The 24,524-nt window shown below is 26.1% G+C and overlaps 1 protein-coding gene across 5 annotated transcripts in view; it reads right to left on the minus strand.

The window, feature by feature from the left end:
- Positions 1-24,524, minus strand: part of LOC127284513 (brain tumor protein-like) — a 79,873-nt gene that overhangs the window by 43,280 nt on the left and 12,069 nt on the right. For 2 of the 5 annotated variants that reach the window (XM_051309983.1, XM_051309984.1), the window contains one exon: positions 5,665-5,780. The exons of 2 other annotated variants lie outside the window; for them this stretch is intronic. The gene's annotated coding sequence lies outside the window, so the exon portion shown is untranslated. Of the gene's footprint in view, positions 1-5,664; positions 5,781-17,426; positions 17,466-24,524 lie in introns of all 5 variants that reach the window. One more of the 5 variants, XM_051309985.1, reaches the window with a different exon arrangement.

The following is a 24,524-nucleotide window of genomic DNA, read 5'->3' on the forward strand; positions in this document are numbered from 1 at the left end:
TATGAAATAGTAATCTTACCAAATGAAATAGTAATTTTACCAAAAGAATCAGTAATTTTCTACCAAGTCTCTAAATCTGAATTAGTAAAAATGTTTACTAATTTAAATTAGTGACTCACTTTTTGCTTTAGAATTAGTTAAATTTTACTAATTGTTAGTAAAAGTTACTATTAGTAAAATTTTACTAATTGTTAGTAAAAGTTACTATTAGTAAAATTTTACTAATTGTTAGTAAAAGTTACTATTAGTAAAATTTTACTAATTGAGAAGCAAAAAGTGAGTCACTAATTCAAATTAGTAAACTTTTTTACTAATTCAGATTTAAAGAGAACAATTAGTAATTTTCTACTAAGAATTAGTCATTCTTATTTTTTACTACGAATTTAGTAACCGTTTTAACTAATTTTTAGTCAAAAATTATTTGCATGTATACAAATATAAATTTTCAGGTACAGTGCGCGGTCAACGTATATATGGAAGAGAGAGAATTTTTCTTCATTGATATCAGTACAAACATACACACACAAGGTGATTCAGCAAAAAAAAAAAAAAATAATGTTCTTGTAAATTCGTTGAAAGGTGTATTTAAACAAGCAACTCAGCGATTTATATGCCAGGATTAAATTTTCTCTCGTTCTCATCCCTATATATATATAAAGCCTTGGGGACTTTTGATTCGAGTGCTTGTGGCATGCAACAGCATCCGTTCCACATGTATATGGGATTCCATTGCATCGTATACATTTATATGGTGTATATATATATATATATGGTATTCGCAAAGACCAGGGACTCCTTTGTCTTGTAGAATCAGCCTTCGATGACTCTCTCAAAGTGTTTTTTTAAGACTTAATTTTTACTATTTCATAAGTGAAAACTATTTTTTTTACTTTATCCCTACTAGAAATCATCGAAGTTGTTAGTACTGCGGCAGTACTCAATTTTTGATAGGGAGTATGGTAAATACTTTTATAGTACATATTACCGATATTTTGATGTTAATATTAATTAATTTAATTATCTAATTATTTAATTATTATTTAATTTAATTATCTAATTATTTAATTATTTAATTATTAATTAAATAATTATTAATATTTAAATTTTTCTTAGATTCCTTTAGAATTCCCGAAAGAAGTAATAGTTTTGGAAAAATCTCGCACGCATGGGGGATTGAACCTAGGACTCTTGGAACACGAGCCACGTCCTCTGTTCACACAGCTATTGTGATCTTTTACCTAACGCTTCTTGAATATAAACTATCTTTCTGTTTATGATAATAAAACACCTAATTTACATCTAATAATAGTTTATAATTTTTTTGATAAATTTAATAAAAAATCAAATTTTATAATTTATAAGCAAATAATTAAAAATTATTTTTTATTTTATTTATTAGAAATGGTATATATTTCTTTTTTTCTCTATATATATTGACATCGGAGAAACGACGGGCATGCGAATTAAGGTAGCCTCCGGAAATTAGGGTCGTAATTACTTGCGAGTAGACCGGAGACGGATTTCTCAAACCATTTTGCCCCTCTTTGGGTTTCAGATTCTTACGATAAATTGGAGATTTAATGGTTAAATAAATGTGTGCCCTCGACATTACGAATATATGTCCTCCCAGTGAAATCGGGTCAAAAATTATTTCAGTGTGACTCTCAAAAAGAATTTATATTCTTTCCATTCTACCACAGTAATTGTGCTTTATTTTTGTTTTTTACTATTTACAACCGTTATCTAAAACTATTTGTCCTAAAAAATGTTTTTTCTTTTTGTTTCAAAACAAAAATTATTTATAATTTCTGTCATTTATTTAAAAAAATCATTTTTTTCTTTACAATTTTTCTTGGGAGTTTCAAAATTATTAACATTTATATATATAAACTTCAAGGACAAAAATTTTTAGCTCTTTTTTTTATGAAAACTTTTAAGTTTCAATGCGATTGTTGGAGATTATTTGAAAAATCGAATATTCATAAGCTTTAATCTTATTTGAAATTATACAAACTTCAGTCTATTTGTAAAACGTAGAAAAGTTTTAAATCCTCTCCCTCTCTCTTTTTTTTTTCTCTCTCTCTCTCTAGAAATATTAGTGAAGCTTTCCGTATTTTAGTTGACTTATGATAATAAAGCACCTGCACAAATTTATTTTTAACTTTTTTGCTATCGTCAATTTTAATTTTTTTTTTTAATTCAACTGAATAATTGATCGTTTATATATACAATTTTATAATTTTATTTCCTGATTAGATATTAATTATATATAGTTATGATTATCACTATTATTATTTATATTATTATTATATTCTTAATATTAATATATTATATTATAAATGTAATAATAATAATAATAATAATAATAATAATAATAATAAAAATAACAGTATAATAATTATTTTTTTTATTTTTAATAATTACGTTGTTATTATATTTATTGTTTTTTTTGTGAAATTATTGCTTTGTTTATTTATTAAATTTGAAAAGCGAAAACTTTCTTCCACAATGAAATTTGCGAATGAAATTAAGAGCCTGAGCTATTATATACACGTAAGAGTTTGGTCACGAGGCAGATCGAGTTTCTCGCAACGTGAAAAGAAACAGGATAGGTCACCGACAAACCGCGCGCGTGTTATGTCAATATATAACGAAGTATGGAAGTTAAAGCAAAACTAGAAAAGCGGCGATTCGTTTTCTTATATACAAACTTCCGTTAAGTTTATTGAAAGTTTAAATTTATTTCCAATAATAATTTCAGTATATATATATTCGTCACAACTTCCGACTACTTTTATATAGATTCTCGAGAAAATTTTTTTCTTTTTCCCAAATTTAAGATTACGACTTTTTTTTAAATTTCATCTTCTCAAAGTTTCAAGTTTCTATTATATAAAAATATGAGGGGAAAAAAATTTTTTCATATAAATTGAAACTAATAAATAATAAATAAATAAAATATATTTTTTCTACTATAATTTTTTTTTTTCGTCGTTTAAGAAAAGTAAATGTAGACAGAAATTAGAATCCACACATTTGCGCGGAGACGGAAAATGTAAAACTACGCAAAGGGATTCGTATATATGGAATTTTTTTCCGCTCTAGTTACAACGATCACACAATTTTACAGGCGCAAGTAATGTACATATATAGAAAATTTACACTCAACAAAAATTTTCTCAAAAAATTTTTTTTTAACAAAAAAAAAAATGAGCTTTGTTTTTTTTTACAAAATTTTGTAATGCAATATTATTAAAATTCTAAAAAACAGAAATTAAAAATAATTTTCAAATTTAAATATATGTAATGATTTTCATATTTTTTGGCATTTTTAACGAGTTTTAATTTATCATCTCTGACCTCAATATTTATATAAAATATTTATATTTGTCGTATTTATTTATATAAAAAAAACTCGATGTTTTCCAACAATTCGAATTAGAAAGAATATATATTTATATAACCATTAACGAAAAAAAGGAAGATAAAAATTAATTGAAAGGTTTTTACACTTTATATTGTAAGTTAATAAAAAAATAAAAAAGGTTTTTTTTTAAAACCCCCGCAATTTAAAACTGCTCTTCCTTTGATAAAAAAAATATATGCAATCATTTAAAAGCTTTTAAACAAGGTTTCAATGAAAATTTCATTATTAAAAAGTGCAACTAATAAATATAATTTTATAAAAACTAAACTATTTTTTTGAAAATATATTTATTTTTAATAAAAATTAAAAACAAAATAAAAATAAGTAATAAAAAAAAGTGAATAATTACTGAAACCAGAATAGAATGTAAAAATAATCACAAATGAAAATAAATAATAAAAAAAGTTAAATATAAAATATGAAAAATATGAATTTTTTGTTTCTATAAAAAAAAATCGTTAATTGAATAATAAAATAATAAAAAAAAAAATTTATATTGAAAAAATTGTGAAAGAAAAATTAATATAAAAAAAAAATATATTCGTAGCTATATATAACAGGACAGTAGTGTGTGACAACGATTAATTTCGAGGACATCGCTGCGTGAATCTGAGCGATAAGAGAACATTAATTATGAGATTAATTGAACCTACGTATGAGCAAGCGCAAAATGACGATATATATATATATATATATTAAGAAAAGATGGTTATAAAAGCTTTGCGAGGGTGCAGTGACCTCAGTGACGACCTGGTCTCATGAAACTCTCGAGAACAAGAAATTCTCATGTGTAAATGCCAAGCGCGAATATCGAACTTTATAACGAGCTTTAGCTCAACAAATAATTAATGTGTCAATAATAGACATTCTCAAACCACGTGCTACACATGTGTCATCAACTATATCAACTGTTGCCGCGCTCACCAAATTGCAACGCGAAAATTATTTCCAAATTTTATATTTTATTTATTTATTTATATAATATATAATTCTATCTCGCATTAAATTCGAATTCAAGTTTTCCTAAATTAAAAAAGAAGTTTAAGTCGATCAGAATATTAATTCATACTTTTTAATGATTAATTAGTGATTAATTAGTGATTAATAATTATTAATAAAATAAGAAATAAAATAAAAAACAAATAATAAAATAAATGAAAATAAAAAATATTATTAAAAAAGAAAAAAATTAATTTAGCCTTGAATTATTTATTACTAATATTATTTTTTTTTCTTAATTTTTTTATTTTGTTAATCATTAATTAATCATTACAAAATAATATTAATATTATAATAATATAATATAATAGTATTAAATTAAAATTTTATTATTTATTTTTTATATTGTTTATTTATTTTATTATTAATTGTTGTTAAATTAAAGTTAAAATAAAAAAATTTAATTGTTAAATTTTATAATAAAACTTAATTTTAATTCAATACTTAAATCAAAATTAAGAAAAAAAAAACAAGTTTTTTCTATGAAATTAATTTTTTTTCTAAAATTTGTATTTTGATAAATAAATAAATATAAATAATTATCAACGAAATATTTAACAATAAAGGGTAACTATTATTTGAATCAAATAATTTTTCTAATTGAAACGAAAAAATTAAGTTCATTACAACAAATTTTGCAAAATTCCATCAAAATTAACATTGGACGTATATAACAATTTAATTAATTTCTCTGCAAACTTTTTGTAATTAACTGGGTATATATGAGTGTCTCGGAATTTTGGATTTTCGCCAAACGAGAATTTTATAATCCCACAAATTTCAATTTATGTTAATTAAACTGAAACACCGAATATATATAGTCAACACGAAATTTTTGGTAATAATTAAAAGTAAGGAAAGAAGAAAAAAAAAAAAAAGAAACAAAATCCCGCCTTCAGTAATATTATCTAATATATATGACTGGAACGGTTACGCTTTCATCGTTGCTTCCTCGAGTGAAAGTAAATCTAGCAAAAGGAGAGAGAATCCATATAAGGCGCGTGCTCACGTGTATTACATCATTGACTTGTGTAAATGTGTGAGAAAAAAAAAAAAATTTTCGAATTTTTATTTTTTCCATACTATTTTTTTTTTTCTATGCCAAAAAAAAATTTGATTTTATTTGGTAATTAGGGGTAGAGAAATGTACCAAATTGAATGATGGTTAAATGTGGTTAAATATAAACATACGCAATTCGTATTTGCAAAATGGAAATCCAACCACCAGGATAGTTTACCTTAAAATCAGCCCGACGTATCGCGCGCCCTTTGTATAGAGAGGCAGGAGAGGACCGAAATCCAAAAGAATTATTCCAAAGTAGTATCACTTTATTGTTGACAATTTCTGACTCACCTGTAATCAAAAATAAAAATTTCCCATTAGAATATAAACAAGCAAATTTTAATTTTATTTTAAAATAACATCAGAGAAAAATTTTCAATATATTTTCTATATTTTCAGAAAAAAAAAAAGTTATTTTATTTTCAATATCAAATTAAATAAAAAGTAAATTAAAAACAAACGTTTTTACAATAACAGAGATAGAATAAAAATTAAAGTAAAACATTTTTAAAATTCCATTATAACTGTAAATCAATTTAATTTTTTTTTTTTCAAATATTCTTTACATCACGTACTGTATTGAATAGTAAATTTAAAATTCAATAATTTAAACAAAATAATAACAGACACTAATAATACTAATACTAATAATTATACCAATTTTTTCATACATAGAAATAATATAATAATAAAAAAAAATCATTCAAATTTGACTATTATAAAAAAAAGTCTAAATCAATTGTTTAAAACAAATATCAATAAACTTATCAATAAAATACAATGAAAAAAATTTATTTTATTCAAATCCTCTATTACTTCACTCAGAGAAATGGTATATTTGTCTCCGAGCCTACTAACTCATTTATTTGTTGCAAACATATTTCATTTCATTGAAATAAACAATTTATTTGAGCCAAAGAAAAATTTATTTCTGACAAATAAAATTTTTATTTACGCCAAATAAATAAATTAGTAGGCTCTGAGACAAATATACGTTTATTTAACTCAAATATATTTTATTTGGTTCAAATAAATCATTTCTCTGATTGTTGACTATTATCAAATAAATATTTACTTGAATCAAATAATTTTTATTTGAATTAAATAAACTGTATTTGGACTAATAATTTCTGTATTTCAAACAAATACAATTTGACTGAAATAAAAATTATTTGATATAAATAAATATTTATTTGATAATTCGTCAAGTAACCGATTATTTGAATCAAATAAATTTTTTTTCAGTGTATTAATTATATTATTATTTAAGTCAATCAAATTTTATTAAAAAATAATTGATTTGAATACAGTTTTTTTTGTTTATAGTATAACCGATTATTTGAATCAGATTTTTTTTTTTATGAAACTTTAGTACCTGGTAATAAAAAAAAGAGTTTCAAAAACATTATTTACGAACAATAATGGTGATAATAAAGTATGTAATAAAAAAAAAATTATTGTTGAAAACAATGGTAACTGTGTTTGAATGACGATAATTATTAAACTATATTAATAAACTTCAGTTATATGTTATTCCAACAAAATATATATTCTAAAGAGAAATGAATCTCTGCGGATGATATGACAGATTACAGATGGAAATTTGTCAATTAGAAAAGAGCAAATTCATAATCCAGTATGATTTTTGAAAGGAGATTAAAAACTCAATTCTAATCGAAATTGTCCAGGGGAGATTGAAAATTGGAAACTAACAACATCCGGATTTATTCATTGTTGTATCATTTATATATATATATATATATATATATATATATGTATTGAGGAAGAGTGACACAATGACGTCACAATTGATGATACATATATACTCAATTTCAATGTGCAAAATAACTCTCTTCATGAGACCTAAAGAGTTTATAAACTATTTCTCATTCGATATATTGACCAATTCCTCTTCATATATTTAGTTTCAAACGAATACTAATTTTCAAATTATTGTATTATTGCGTATAACTCCAGAAATTGGACGAGAAATTTTTTTTAATAAATTCGATTTTTTTTCTAGAATAAAATTTATATACAAAGAAAAATGGTAAAATAAAGTAATTTTTACTAAATAAATTCTGTAAATTATTATCAGAAATGTGACTTTTTCTACGGAAATAGTAAAAAATACTAAAGTTTCAGAAGTAATTTTTTTTTTTCTATTTTCGAAGCAAAAGTTGCCGTAGAATAAATGTATTTAATTTCCTTTTTTTTTTAGTTTTGCTATCACAAAAAAATGTTTCGAAAAGCGGAAGTGCGCCTGTGTGAGGTAAAAATTGTAACCGTTCTATATACAAGGTCACAGCTTTGCAAAGGGTTCCTGTCAAGGCCATCTCAACAGACTACTTCCGTCTCACCTGTCCCCCCTTTTTATATATATTACATAGACACATTTTTTTTTTCGTCAAACATATTTCATCATTATATGTTAGCGCGTGAGAACAAAAATATAAACGTATACGTTTATATAAATTTTATTTTTTTTAAATTTTTACTCATTTTGCTCCAATTATTACACTGAGAAAAATCTGCTATTGAATCAACAGCATTTCTGACAAAGGTATAAAAATTATTGACACAGAAAATTATAAGGTATTAAAATAAGTTGCAACGCTTATTATTTTAATCCAATTTTGCTTATTTTAATACCAAAATGGATTAAAATAAGCAAAATTGGATTAAAATAATAAGCGTTGCAGCTTATTTTAATGCCTTTTAATTTTCTGTGGATTCAAAAGCATATATGCTATAGAATCTGTATAATATTTCACAAATTCTACAGCATATGCTTTTGAATCAATAATTTTTATATACCTTTGTCAGAAATGCTGTTGATTTAATAGTATATTTTTCTCAGTGTATTTGGCATTAAATTTTGATTGAAAATATTTTTTTACTGTACAACTAAGTCTTTCAAAATTTGGTGTAATAAATAACACAGAAAATTAAAAGGTATTAAAATAAGCTGCAACGCTTATTATTTTAATACCTTATAATTTTCTGTGAATTTTTAGTTCTGCACTAAGAAAAATATGCTATTGAATCAACAGCATTTCTGCCAAAGGCATAAAAATTATTGATTCAAAAGCATATGCTATAAAATTTGTAAAATATTTTATAGATTCTATAGCATATGCTTTTGAATCAATAATTTTTATACCTTTGTCAGAAATGCTATTGATTCAATAGCATATTTTTCTCAGTGTGTAAAAAGTCATTTTTCAATTTGATGTTATGTTACGTTATACCCTTAATCAGCTTTTAAAGTTATAAAAAATTGTGGGAGAAACGAACAAATTTTCACCAAAAGTCGATACTTTTTTTTGGAAATAAAAAATTCAACTAACAGCACTCCATTGTTTCTCTGTCTCTCTCTCTCTCTTTTCCGAATGGGTGAATTTGCATTTATGTACTGTAGAGCGTCGACAATTAGAGTGCAGTCACGATTCGAGTTGACTGAGGCGAGGAGATTAATGAAAACGCTTTGACGTGGGTTTAAGCGAACTTGAGTGTTTGTTGATACGTCCGAAGCGTTAAACTGTTTCCTCATCATGCAACGGAGGGTGTAAAATGTCAGGCCACGATAGTGTAACTTCACCTTTAGTGGGTTGGTTGCATCACACAAACCAAAACCCCTTGGTTTTGCTGCCAATCTCCAGAAACTCTCTCTCTCTCTCTCTCTTACTTCCTTTTGGTTCAAAACATTATTTTGTAAAAATATTTTCCCAATTTTTTCCCCTTCTTACAAATAATACCATCAATTTACAAAATACATTCATTATTTTTTTTTATCATTATTCTAAATGAGAAAGTCGGTAAACTTTTATCACTTTCGAATTTTCTCAAACCCTCCAAAAGAAACTAGAGTTAAATGCGTTTCGCAAAGATAAAAATATCTCGCTCGAAGTCCTTGCTCGAATTTTTCAAGGTCAAGGGGTGTGCGAACACTTCTACATATAGTGAGGGTTAAATTGGAAATTTATCAACTTGTACCATCGCAGTTTTTGTTCCATTTTTTTAGCGATAATTTTGAAATATATTTAAATTTCGATTTTTTAAGCAAATCTCTTGAAGAAATAATAGAATCAACTTGCATTTGAGATTTATTTATTCAATCTTCATGTTTATGTATTTTTAAAAAAAAAAATTTTTTAAGATAAGCACCTTTAAGGATTGTAGAAGTGCCTTTATCTTTCCCTTGGGACTTTATTTCGATACGAAAGTTCGCATCAGTGGATGTTGAGCACACCTATCTGGCTTATGTCCTGTATAGTTATATATATATATATATAGTATGGCACTTAGGTATCTCGCTCTACAGCTATAAAGCCACACCATCTTTAGCTTCCTGTTGAGATAGCACGATATATACTTGAGATGCTTCACACTTCCCCGAGAATTCTCTGGGAATCTAAGATTCATTTCTCGTTTTTCTTCGTCATACACACACAAAAACAAGAATTATACTTTTTATAATCGTCACACAAGAAATATATTGAACTCCTTGAGTTATTTTTGGGCTAAATTTCCCATAAAAATTTCATTTTTAAGGATTTTACTAAACGGAGAAAAATGGAAAAACGAATACTTTATTGAAAGTGAAACCCAAACTGTCTGCAGTTTCTGTCAATTTTTACTTCGAAAATAGTAAATTTTACCATTTCTGGAGTAAAAAAAAAAAAATTAAAACATATTGGAATTATTTTAGCGTCAATGAACTTTGCAAAAGAAGCAAAGGTGGTTAAAGAATAAAAAAAAATGTAAAGAATGATAAATGTAGAAGAGAAAACGATGGACGAGTGGACCCGGGGGCAATGTAGGTTTGTGAATACCTGATATAGGGTGGTGCAATCGGATTTATTGCCTCTTCGAAATCTTGCGGGCCCTTAGGCGACACAATTCTTGCCAGAGTCATTTTTCTTTAGCACATCAATTGAGAATGAAGTGCAACGTTATATGAGGATTCAGCAAAAATGTTTAAAATCTATACTTCAATAATAACTTCAGTTACACCTTTTTTTCAAAGGAGAAAATTTTGTTTGAAAACGAAAATTTTGCTAATACAAAATCATACATATTTTTTATATATATATATGACATTTTAAGAATACAATGAAAATCAACAATTATAACTTTTAGAGTCATATAAATTTGCAGCTGGCATCAAAAAGCGGAAGTAGTTATACAAAATTAACTTTCCTTATAGTACATATATATATATACTTGCACGGTTGGGAAGTGGAGGGCAGGTGAGGCACGGTCGTAGTTCTCCTCATCAGAAACTTTAACACTTCCTCAGTATGTGTGTATAAATATATATATACACACATGTGTTTACAATTAACCTAAACTGGTGTAAATTAAATGCTATTTAAACAAGTGTAAAACCCCTTAATTTTCCATAAAACATATATATATTCAATTTCAACAAGTCATTCAGAAATTTAAAAAAAATTCAAGTATCAGCATTTGAAACAAATGTAAATTGAAAAAATAGTACTAAAAAGGGAATCAAATTTTAAAACCGAAAATTCACAGAATTTCTATTTATTTAGATAGAGAATTTCCACATAACCGATTTTTCATACTATAAATACTTAATCTGAAAAATCATTTAATAGAATTTTTAATTGATACAATTTTCATTTGTCCAAAGTTGCAAATGACCGAACCAACAAACGATTTTGGTGCGATTCAATCAATCAAAATATTCATAAAATTGTGATTGATTTTGAAAATCGCGTCGAAATCAATTGCCATCCCACTTGGAAAGTTTCCCCGGAAAGTGCCCCATGGAGGTTCTATCAGAATTCCGCCGGAACTTCCAACGTAATTCCGTCGGAATTCCATTGGAGTTCCAAAGAATTTCCGATGGCATTCCAAAGGAGTTCCGACGGAATTAGGACTCTAAAAATTTTGAAAAATATAATCAGAATTTCGTCGGAACTCCGTCGGAATCACATCGGAAATTCTTTGGAACTCCGAGGGAATTACGTTGGAAGTTCCGGCGGAATTCAGCTGGAACCTCCAGGGGGCACTTTTCGGGGAATCTTTCCAAGTGGGATTTGCAGTGAAAATTCGAACAAATAAAAATTCTGTAAAGTAAATTTTCGGTTAGTATAAAAATTCGAGTTATTCTGTTAGGTATCAAAATCATTTTAATGTTAATTCTTCAAAAATAATAATTCCAAATAAATAAAATTCATCTCAATGAAAATTTTAGCAATTGATTTTAAAAATTTATTCATGTTTCCCAATAATGTAATTGAGGTGGTATTAAGCATTTAAGCACCTTGACCCTCATCGAATGACGTTGCATAGATGGCATTACATATACCCGACAGTATTATTAACTGTATGTGGTTGCAACTAGTACTCAATATTTTGGAATTGACATTGGATTCCTGATGTAAGTAAATTGGTGTTTACATGTCTTGACCCTTATCATAGTATATATATATATATATATATATATATATTCCATCTAGACAGGTTTAAGATCGATGCCGCACTGAACGTTTAATTGTACTACCACTTGAATGTTATAACGTGCTTCGCGTATCTGAATTCGATTAAGTCGACAACTGTGGTCTTTCCATTAACTACACCATAGGTGCTATATACAAAGACAAATCTATATATATATATATATATATATGTAATGCAGTTACGTTTGAATTGCCGGAACATCTCAAGCCGGAAGGAAGGCAGTCAGAGTTGATAGAACATTGCGCTGACGAGAGATTCAAACGGATTTCAAGCTTGATTCGCTAATAGACCTCGAACCAGAATCTCAAATCTACCATTAATATAACTCACTTACAAGTGACCTAACATCACCCTAGATATGAAATTTATTTCCCATTCAATCATCCGCATTATAACAACCACGCGAATCATCACTCAATTATCATCTGTCATGAATGTTATCATTATTATGTCACATATATTTAGAGTAAAGACTCCATTATGTATCTGTAATTTTGTTATATATATTCGCTCATTTGTTTCCCTATCAAATTCTCATGATTTATAATAAGTTATCATAATATTAAAATTTCCAAATAATTTTACTCTGCTTTCTCTCTCTCTCTCTCTAAATCTGCAAACTGAGGGAAAAGATTGGTTGGGATTACCATATTTAGTTAGTAAAGCTGCTAATTTATTAGTTATTTTTATTTGGTATAACTATTTAATTAGTAACCTTACCAACGAAATGGTTAGGCTAATTAAATGGTAACAGTAACTAATATAAATTAGCAAAAATGCGATTACCATTTAGTTAGTAATAGTATTTTTGCTAATTTATATTAGTTACTATTACCATTTAATTAGCCTAACCATTTCGTTGGTAAGGTTACTAATTAAATAGTTATTCCAACAAACTAGTTAAACCATAGCTAATAAAAGTTATACCAAATAAAAATAACAACTAATAAATTAGTAGCTTAATTTACTAACTAAAAATGCTAACCCCAACCAATCTTTTCTCTAAGTGTAGTAAATATTAACTAAATTTTTTCTTCTGCAAATTGGTGACAATAATAATTAGGGAAAAAAGTAACTAAATTCTCTGAATTCAGTTTGAATAACTAAAAAAAATAGTCAAAAAATAATTCAATTAGTTAACAGAAATTTTTAGTTAATTATAACCTAAAAGTAAATTAAATAATTACTTATTTTTTAACTAAAAAGATTATTAGAATTATTACTATTTGAATATCAGTAACTGATTTTTTGTTAGTAAAACTTATTTATTTTTGCAATTTAGAGATTGTAAACTTTTTTCAAATATTTGATAAAAAATTTTTTTTTTATTTAAAATAAATAAAACACTTTTGTTTTATGATTTCGTTTAAAAATTCACAATTTATATAGAAAGAAGAGAAAAGTTAATATATAAGTATATTCATTGGCAAACATTTTGACTTGGTTAAATGATAATTATGCATTTATTCTAAAGTTACTCCACTAACTTTATACTCGCTCTACATCATGAATAATTATAAAATAGAAACGTTAAAAACTTGTTTGAAATAATATATAATGCAAACGTCAACATTTACCAATGTGAAAAAAAGGATAAATTCATTATTATTATTATTATTATTATTATTATTATTATTATTATTATTATTATTACTATTATTATTATTAAAACAACAAAGTAAATTGTTTAACAAAAAAACGAAAATAAAATATAATTTACTTCTTTTCGAATTAAAATATATCAATTAAAAAAGAGGAAAACAAATGAGCAAATTACATGTAATTAAAAATACAACAGAAAAAAAATTCTGGTTCGAATTACCAGAATTTTGGTCATTCTAACTAGAAATTTAAAAAAAATTCATTACTTATTTGTAAAATAAATAAATAAAAAAAAATCATTTCAAAATACAGAAAGAAGCTAAAAATTAAGTTTAAAAAAAAAAATATTTTAACGTAAGTAGATATTTCAATTTTATAATTAAAACTAGTCTCGCAATTAGTAAAATAAAATGTTGGTGAGTCATTAATCGAAGCCACTGAACTGTGTCGGTGATTCATTATCTTAATTGTTCAATTACCATATGGTGTGTTTGTAAATTCATTGATAAGTGCAAATATTTAGAAAAGCAATATGGAAAAATTAATATTATATATATATATATATATATATATATATATATATATCATTTGTAATATTATATCAGAAAATATTACCAAAGAAAAAAAATTACTTAAGAAATTACTTGAATAAATCTATATATATCAACTCAGAAAAAAATATATAATTACAAATATTTAAATAAATAAATATTTGTTTAAAAATTAATAATTTTAGAAATTTTTTAAATAATTTTTTCGTCCTTAGGTAAAAATTTCTTTTTTTCTCTTTTAACTCAAATAAATTAAATATAATATTGAAGGTGACCTCTATAACCATTTTTTTCACAGTTTAAAAAGAAAATATTCCAGAATTTTCATCGACTTTTCCCTGATCTTGGAACCATTCTAAAAAATTACATTTGCAATTTTATTGTATAAATATACGATACAGTTGCTGCGATAAAGAAAGTGAATGAGAGAGGGAAAAAAAGACGAAGAGAAATTTTTTTTTTTTTTTTATTTTGAAAGAGATAAGATGATTCCATGGAACCGATATTGTTCAAATTGCGTGATCGTGATAACAAAACGAATGGTAATTTTTTCTTGTATTGGTAAAAGTCAAGAAAATGAAAATTATGCGTCACTTTTTCTAAACGAAGAATTAAAAAGTTCACTTTAAGATTTAAATTATTATTTTTCAGAAATTAATGTAGTCAAAAATAGTGAAAAAAATAACAAATTAAGAATTTAAAATAAAATTTTTAAAAAAGCCAAAGTGGGAAAATGTTCTATTCACATATATATATGTAGGAAAGGAACGCCCGCAGTATCAATTTGTTTTTCGCTCCAGCGGTTTTCCGCATCTCGAGAATATTTTCCTCTCTTTTTCACCAGCTTTTCCATTCCCTATCGACGTTGTTCCATTTTCGAAGTGATTCAATATTATTTCGAGTGCACATTATACATTGAGAAATTTTCGTATCTCATGAGCGCGCGAATACTCAAAAGAACCGACAGACACCGGATGTTGCCACAAAAATGTTTCAATGTCGTTATATATTGACTCTTTTAAAAATAGACTTAATAATCTTTTTTCTTTTACCCAAAAAAAAAGAAAAAAAAAAAAATTCCATTCAATTTTAAAACATAGCGAGAGTAAAGGAAATTATTATTCAAAATGAATATAAAATTCTCACTTTTTATACTTGTGAATTTAATTACAATTCTGTTATTCTGCTATATACTGTGTATAAAGTAATTAAAGTTTAATTAAAACATTCCCGTGTGGAAAAAGCCACGATCTTGCCCTCAAGAGTTCGGGGCCCCCGGCGGGGGCCCATGAGGGCTGATCCATATGGCGAATCCATGAGGGGCACCGTAGGGGCCCCGCATGGATCGCCCTCATGATCGATTAGCAAAATTTTCTAAGTCCAAAAATCAAATATTTTTTTATCACCAAAAAATTAATGTTTATAATGATTCAGAACAACGAAAAACGCGTTTTTAATAAAAATATATTTACACTTTTTTGAAAATAACACTCACACTTATGGCAAAATAGATGAGGGCCACCGTAGGGGCCCGCATGGATCGCCCTCATGATCGATTAGCAAAATTTTCTAAGTCCACAAATCAAATATTTTTTTATCAACAAAAAATGAATGTTTATAATGATTCAGAACAACGAAAAACGCGTTTTTAATAAAAATATATTTACACTTTTTTGAAAATAACACTCACACTTATGGCAAAATAGATGAGGGCCACCGTAGGGGCCCGCATGGATCGCCCTCATGATCGATTAGCAAAATTTTCTAAGTCCACAAATCAAATATTTTTTTATCAACAAAAAATGAATGTTTCCAATGATTCAGAACAACGAAAAACGCGTTTTTAATAAAAATAAATTTATACATTTTTTGAAAATTCACCTGAGATGATTCATGATAATAATCATAAAGCATATAATTAATTATATTTTATAAATTGCATTTGATTGGAAAATATAATTTAATATCTTAACGTTGATGTTAAATGATGTTAAGCACTTTTCTTTGTTAGGTATTTTTGAAGTTTAAATAGCATCAAGAAGTTAGCATTCGTTTTGAAGTAGCGTGCGTAGCGTAGTTGGTAAAGCGTTAGACTCATAGTCCGTAGGTCGTAGGTTCGATTCCCCCCATGCGTTAGATTTATTTATTTCTCAGGTTTGCGTTTAATCATTAATTCTATGTATGAATTAATTGAAAAATGAAAATATCCGTTAATAGTATGCATAAATTACATATTTTTTAATTTTTTAATTAATTAATTTATTATTACTTTTAATTATATCCGACAGTTAATTAATTAGAACGTTAATTAATAAATTCAATTTGAGTAAGAATTTAATTTAAAATTGAATAATTATTAAATAAATATGTTATTTATTCATAACTTAAGCTTATTTATTATTAATTAACTTTTATTATTAATATTATTGATTAAAAAACATTATGGCAAACTTGAGGGCAAGATGAGGGCAAACGTGAGGGCCCATAAGGGCGCCCGTAGGGGCACCCTCATGGATCGCCCATGCGGGCGCCCTCATCGATGAGCATGTCGTTTCCATGAGGGGCCCCTATGGATCATCCATATGCGGCCCTCATGGCATGAGGGCGATCCATAAGGGCCCCCGCTGGGGGCCCACATCACTTTTCCACACGGGTTAATTAAACTAATTAATAAATAATATTTATTAATTAATTCTATTAATTATAATTAATTATTATAATAAAAAAAAATTATCAAAATTGAAAATTTCCAGATTTGTGACCAGAAAATAATATTTCACAAATTGAAAGTTTTAATTGTTATAAGAATATTTAAAAACACACTGAAAACAAAAATTTGATTCAAATAATCGGTTATTTAATTACGAAAAATATTTACTTCAATCAATTATAATTTAATTGAAATAATAATAATTATTTAAAAAATATAAATATTTGATAATTTTTATTTGAATTCAGTGAATTTTATTTCAACCAATAATAATTTTTGTATTTGAATCAATAATATTTTTATATTTGAAACAAATATCATTTAATTAACTCAATTATTTTATAATACATTAACTGATTATTTAAATAAAATATGTTTTTTCAGTGTAATATATATTTTTAAAATGGAAAAATTGTGTTCATAAATTGTTTTTGTTTCATTAATAAGACTTGTCAAAATAATTTTTTGACACTCTTTGTTATTAAAAATGAAATGAAACAAAAAAAAAATAATAATAAATATTTTCGCTGTGTTAAAGAGTCGATCGATTTCCATGCAGTAATTCTAATTATTTATACTCACGCAAACCTCTGATTAAGAAAGTAGTCGAACAGAACTAACCTGTAACAAAAAGAACACACATTCATTAGTCCAATGTATATACAACCATTAACCATTTACATATTATCTAATTTCAATCTTTTATCCACAAATTAGCAATTCAGAGAAAACGTTGATATATATATATATATATATACACTTAGTTACTAAATTAAAAATTCTAGTTTTCAATTTCATTATAGTGAACAAAAAAAGTTTCTGTTTTTATATAGAAATATTATCCATTTAAAAAAAAATCTAATAATGAATTTAAAAAATTAATTTTTAGCTTATGTTGAAATCAAATTTTAAAAGTAAAATTAACTAATTAAAATTGAAAATTTCTCGTTGATTCCTACATATAGAAATAAAATTACAACAACATTTATTTTCAAGAGACAAATATGTTTATTATAAAAAAAAAAAGACAAAGAATTTTCTCGAATAAATTTTCATTGTCGCAACAATCTTTGAAAACCGGAAGTACGCTGTTTGAATGGTAAAAGACCATTTGGAGGCAAGGACCATCGTGACCTCGTTTCTATTTATGAAGAAATGACAGTATATACGTTTAAGAAGCGAAAAATCAGCTCTAGATAAAATTTTTCCTTTTTTATAAAAGTATATAATACAATTTTGCTTTACTTCCGCTTTTTAACAAAGTTTTGTCGCAGCGTTGAAAAATGTTGTATATATTCTTTTTCAACGAGTGCTCAACGAGATTGTCGGCAATTTACGTATTTACTGGCATTGCTTGAAGGAATATGAAAGGGTGAACGAACCACAAAGTCATTCAAAAGTGAATGCGTTACGCTTTTTTACGCATGTTTCATTGACAATTATATATTCATTTGAAATTGCGAGTTTTTTTTGTAACATAATTACATTTTTTTATGTAATATTTATAATTATCAAAGTCTCAATTTTTAAAAGAATTTTTTTTTTTAGTAAAAAATAATAGAGTACAGTCCAACCTGTACAAGTGAGACAACAAACCGTCTCATTTAACGAGGTTCGACTGTAATACGAATATAAAATACATTTATGCAATATATAATTATCAAAGTCTCAATTAAAAAAATTTCTTTTTAGGGTAATAGTAGTTTACAGTGAAACTTGTAGAAGTGAGACAATAAATCGTCTCATTTAACGAGGTTCGACTGTAATACGAATATAAAATACAGTTAAACGATATATATAATTATCAAAGTCTCAATTAAAAAAATTTCTTTTTAGGGTAATAGTAGTTTACAGTCAAACTTGTAGAAGTGAGACAACAAATCGTCTCACTTAACGAGGTACGACTGTAATTCGAATATAGTACACATTTATGTAATAATAAAAATATTAATTTAATATTTTTTTTAAGGATTAAAAATAGTAGTGTACAGTCAAACCTATAAATGTGCGACAATTGCCGTCTCACTTCACCAGGTTCGACTTTAATCCCAATATAAAATACATTTCTGCAATATATAATTATAATTAAACTTCAATTTAGAAAATTCTTTTTAGTCATTTAAAATATAGTACAAAACCTGTACAAGTGAGACAACAAACCGTCTCACTTAACGAGGTTCAACTGTAATGTAATATTATTAATTGCAGAAATTATTTCTTATTATTATTGTTCTTAGTAGTATTATTATGACATGATTATATAATATAAAATTAAAATACAATATAAAAAAATATATTATATGTGTGTGTGATATATGTGTGCACTTGTATTGAAGCTACTGTTAATGGTAACGCTCTTGATATATCGGGCGAGATTGTCAATTAGTTCCACGAAGCGAGTAATCAGCATTCTCGATGAGAGACACCCAAGAGTCTTCTTCGCCGGAAGTTGACTCAACTTTTACGATACAGAGACTTGACACACACATACACATTCTCTCAATATAATCATTTAACGAAAAAAAGAGGAATAAATCTCGTAAAATTGAATCTTCTTTTTTACAACCTTTACGCATCATAAAAAAAAGAAAAAATTACACTTTCTTTTCTCTTTTTTTTTTTTTTTATTTGTCTCCCAAGACACATAAGTTACAAGACAACAATTTTAGAAAAGCAATATAACGAATTGAAAAGTTTTCCATCAATTTCCCTTCAGGAAATGCACTATTTTCAATAGTAAAGACGAGAGAGAAAAAGAGAGAGAGAGAGTGATTTAAAGCTTAAAACGGTCACATTTGCGGACGATAAAGTTTTCAAACATTTCACCTGCGGAGAAACGATGTGTCTATCAAAGACATAAAAAAGAGGAAAAAAAAAAAAAAATCTTTTCGATTTCTTTTGAAAAATAAAAAATACTCCGAACTTCATTATAGGTACAAAATAAAAATTTATTTGATTCAAATAATCGGTTAGTTGATTATATATAAATAGCCAAATAATTTTTGCATTTCCATTTTCCAAAAACAGTTAAATTAAATATGTAACTTTGATATTAATTAATATATGGAAAAAAAGGAAAAAGTAATTTTTACTACTTTCGGAGTTAAACGGGAACTGTCCAAAGTTTCTGCCCAACAACTTTTACTCCAAAAATAGTAAAATTTACTCCAGGAATAGTTAAAATTACTACAGAAACAGAAAAATTTACTACAGAAATAATTAATCAATTTTACTATTTTTGCAGTAAAAATTGCCAGAGATGCGCAGAAACTTCAGGACAATTCACGTTTAACTCTGAAAGTAGTAAAAATTACTTTTTTCTTTTTTTTCAGTGTATAAGAAGTTTTTTTTTGAAAATTTATTTTCGCGAAGAAATTTTCAATTTCCCAGTGTAAATTGTGTTTTGCGAGAAGCGAGACGATTTTTAATCGAGATGCGCATATATTTTTTCGGGTTCGTTAAGCAAGGAAAAAAATATACAACCACTGCGCGCGGGCACTTATGTTCATTGTGCACGAGGCGTTGAACGCCGTCCCAGAGATGATAAATATAAAGTCCAAGAACTTAGGAAATGCGGAGGCTAGTTCCGCTGATATAGCTTTTAATAAAAAATTCCAACTTTTCATTTGCTGAGAAACTTTTTTCTTATAAAAATTACAAAAATTGTTCGAATAAGGGACAATTCTTTTTTGCATTTCTAACTTTTTCTTTAAATTTCCAATTTAGATTTCAAATTTGTGAAAATCACTCTCAAATAATATTTACTTGAAAAATGTAGACGAAAAAAAAAATTTTACTCTCTCTCAAATTTCTATATTAAAAAATGCGAATAAATTTTTTTTTCTTCACATTTTAGAAAAATAATTTTTCCCTCGTCCAGTTAGAATTTAATCCGAGAAAATGTGTCTCTTCTGAGAAAAATATAAATTATAAGATAAAAATTTAATCTGAGAAAATATTTTCTTTTGCTCGTGAAGGAAAAATTAAAAATATTTTCTTCGATTAAATTCAAAACTTATTAGAAATGGAATTATATTATTTTTAACCTTCGACCTTTTGCGATCCAAAAAAAAAACTGTTACAAAACACTTTTATTATAATATTTAAAAGTTGCGAAAATAAAAACATGGTAAATAAAAGTGTTTCTTGCACAATAATGAATTTATTATGCGAAAAATGTCCAATGGCTATTGTTAGAATTTTTTGCACCTAAAAATTATTGACGCTAATAAATATGGTGGGAAAAAAAATTTTTTTTGTCCCTAGAAAATATTTGAAGATAAATTCACTATTCGAGATATTTTTATATATGAAAATTTTCTTTGTATAAAGAAAAAATTGATAAAAATTATTTTTGTCCCTAGAAAATATTTGAAGATAAATTCACTATTCGATATTTTTATATATATGAAAATTTTCATTGTATAAAGAAAAAATTGATAAAAATTAATTTAATTAGTTAAAATTAATTTAATTTACCTTTTTAATTTTTATAGGTTCAAAAGTTTTTTAATTTTCAAAATAAAATTATGAAATGTTAAATTTTTAATATAAACCCTGTTAGTTATTTTAATTTCAATATATTTATGAGAAAGTTAAAATTACGTCATTTGAGAAAGAGGAAAAGAAAGTAAATGCAAAGGAATATCGATCGTGATTATCAAAAAAAAATATATATATAATATTAAAATATATGATAAAAAAAAAGAAAAAGAGGAAATTGATATTCTCAACTTGTGAGTTAAAACACGTTCATTTTGGAATATTTCACGCATCTGTTGTTATGTGTGAGTATAAAAGGTTAGGTTAGGCATCTGGCGCACATTTTCGCGCCATTTCTGGAATTGCATCTGGCAGAAGCGGGGTTCGTAAAAGAGAAGGATCAACAAAACATTGAAGAGGGGATAGAAGAGAAAAGGGAAAGCGTGCCAAGGCCACAAATTCGACCTTCGAGGTTGGTAATGGTGTAGAAATGACGCTTGATCAATTTTTAAAATCCAAATCCATTCAATTCTCCCACTTAATTTTCAAAATTAATATTTAAAAATATTTTAATTTTCTAAAATAAAATCAAAATCAATTTTTAGTTTCACTTTTTAATTAATATTCTTTTTATATATAATCGAAAGTAAAGGTGATTCATTTCTCGATTTTAAAAATGGATTTCTAACGGATTGAAATTGTGGGTTATGAGGTCCTTTGAACGTCGCGAAACGAGAGACGATCGTAAGATTGAAACCGGTCTCATTTTTTTTTTTTTTTTTCGTCTCGAATGCTTATTATAAGTCCGCCAATGCATTCGTTGACTTGAACGCGTTTATACATTTTATATTCTCGTCTAGCCACTTTTGTTTGATATGTGAGTGTGTCACATTTATATACACGTTTTCTTGTTGCCGTCACAAACGCACACAACGCGTGGAAGTCACATTTAATATCCCAGTCAACAGTATGTAAAACCCTACATTACTCGATATTCCCAGAAGATGTGCGCACATGTTGTCAGACACACGTGTTTCAAAGCTGCCGCTTTACTCTCTTACTCTACTGAACCTCAACAATTTTTACCCCAATTTTTTTTCCTTTCATATTTTTCAATTTTCAAAAAAAAAAGAAATTTCATTTTTTGAATTCCGAAAAAGTAAAATTTAAAAAGAAATTTCTTTTTAAATTTTACTTTTCCGGAATTTTTTTTTAAAAAAAAATCCCTATTCAATCACTCGCTGAATTTGCGATATTTGAAAAATAGTCAATTTAACTTCAAATGGTAGTAAAAAAAAAAGAAATGTACGTCGAACTAATGGATTACACATACTATATATATATGTAGTGTAAAGGAAAAAAAAAGAGAAGAAAATCGAACAAAGAAACTCCAATTGTTGTTTCAAACATATAAACTTTGAACGATTCGTTTTTCCATTGGGAATAAAACATTTAGGTATTATTTTCATTTGCTTTTTTTCGGCAAATTCGTTTTCTATATTTGAACGAAATTTTTTTATTATTTACCTTTTGTTCAGCAAAAAAATTGATTAATAAATTTTTTCTAATTTTACGAAGCTGAAGTACGCATGCGTTTATATAAACGATTTTTTAAGAAATAATTTTTTAAAATGAAAAATTCTATAATTTTTTTGCCTAAAAAATATTTCTTGTAGTTTTCATTAATCAACAAATTATAAAAAAATATTTTTCGGGCAAAAAATTATAGAATTTTTCATTTTAAAAAATTATTTCTTTAAAAATCGTTTATAAAAATGTTGCGTACTTCAGCTTCGTAAATTTTGGGGAAAAAAAAGTATGAGAAAAAAAATTTTCTCGGAAGTAGAAGAAAAATTGAAAAATTCTAGAACAAAAGATATAAAGAAAAAAAGAAAGAGAGAAAAAATTTTTGCCAGTGTGAAAGGGACTTTATTTCTTCACGTCTGAATTGGCAGGTTGTGAGGTAATATGCGAGCAACACGCACGGAAAGACAGAGAGATGTTATCCTTTCACTTTGGCATTTCACTCTCGCAAGATGTATGCCACCGAGATTGGTAAGAGTCTTCGCGAATCAGGGTCAAATCGTCCCACCTTATACTTTTATTCTATCTTTTTTTTTTCTTACTTAATATATTTTTTTTTCCCCTCTTTCTTTTTAAAACGATATTACTGACAAAGTGTACAAGTTTCTTTTAACGAGTAAAGTTACGATAATTACGACAAGGACGAGTAGATCTTTTTTTTTTTTTTTTGCTGGAGAAAATAAAACGTTATCAGAAGTTGCATAATCTACGAGCATTATCCTCATTATTATATACTCAGTATTTTCTTTCCAAAGGAGAAAGTCCCGAGGAGTTATCACACATTTTCATACATCTTCCATTCACTATCGGAAACGTAAATAAGCGAAAAAAATATTTCGCATTTTTTTTTTTTGTTTTACTATCAAATATTTTTTTTTATTATTATTTAATAGTTTGACTTAAAAATTATTTGGTTCAAGAAAATATTTATTATCAAGTAAACTGATTAAGTAAACTGATTAATTGAATCAGATATAATTTTTAAAAAATGTTATGCAAAAAAAAGAAATGTTTCTTTTTCTAAAAGAATTTTTTTTTCCGGATTTCCTCGATTTATGCAATGCAGTCTCGGTTATAATAACAGAGAGAGAGACTCATGTTTTTTAATTTATGTAGAAGGGACGAGAGTGTCACAGGGATTTCCTTCTGTCATACTCTTTGTCACTTGAAAGTTAAACAACAGCAAGTCGTGTAGTTTGCTTTCGATTCATGTATATATGTGTAGACGATATTTACTTTAAAAGCATAGAATAAATAAAGTCCATTTTTAAACTTTTCAAAAAAAAAAAGAATTTTTCTCCTAATATTTATTTAGTAAAAATGTATATGAAAAATATAAATATATTTGTAAAATATATTTGCTTTAAACTTTCTTTAAATATTTACTCAACATTTTAAATTAAATATAAAATATTCATATTAAAATAACTTTCTTTTATTAAACATAATTTGAGACAATTATGAAAATTCAATTTTAATATTGGAAAAACAAATTATATTGAAATTCTTAAACGAGAATACTGATTTTTTTTTTGCCATTAAGAACTGAGAGAAAATGAAGAATAATTTTATAAAGTAATTCGTTTCCTATATATATATGCGAAGGCTGAACAA

Source organism: Leptopilina boulardi, unplaced genomic scaffold (genome assembly GCF_019393585.1).
Source record: "Leptopilina boulardi isolate dan_hultmark-lab unplaced genomic scaffold, ZJU_Lbou_2.1 LbouV2_325, whole genome shotgun sequence".
In the NCBI taxonomy this organism is placed as follows: Eukaryota; Metazoa; Arthropoda; class Insecta; order Hymenoptera; family Figitidae; genus Leptopilina; species Leptopilina boulardi.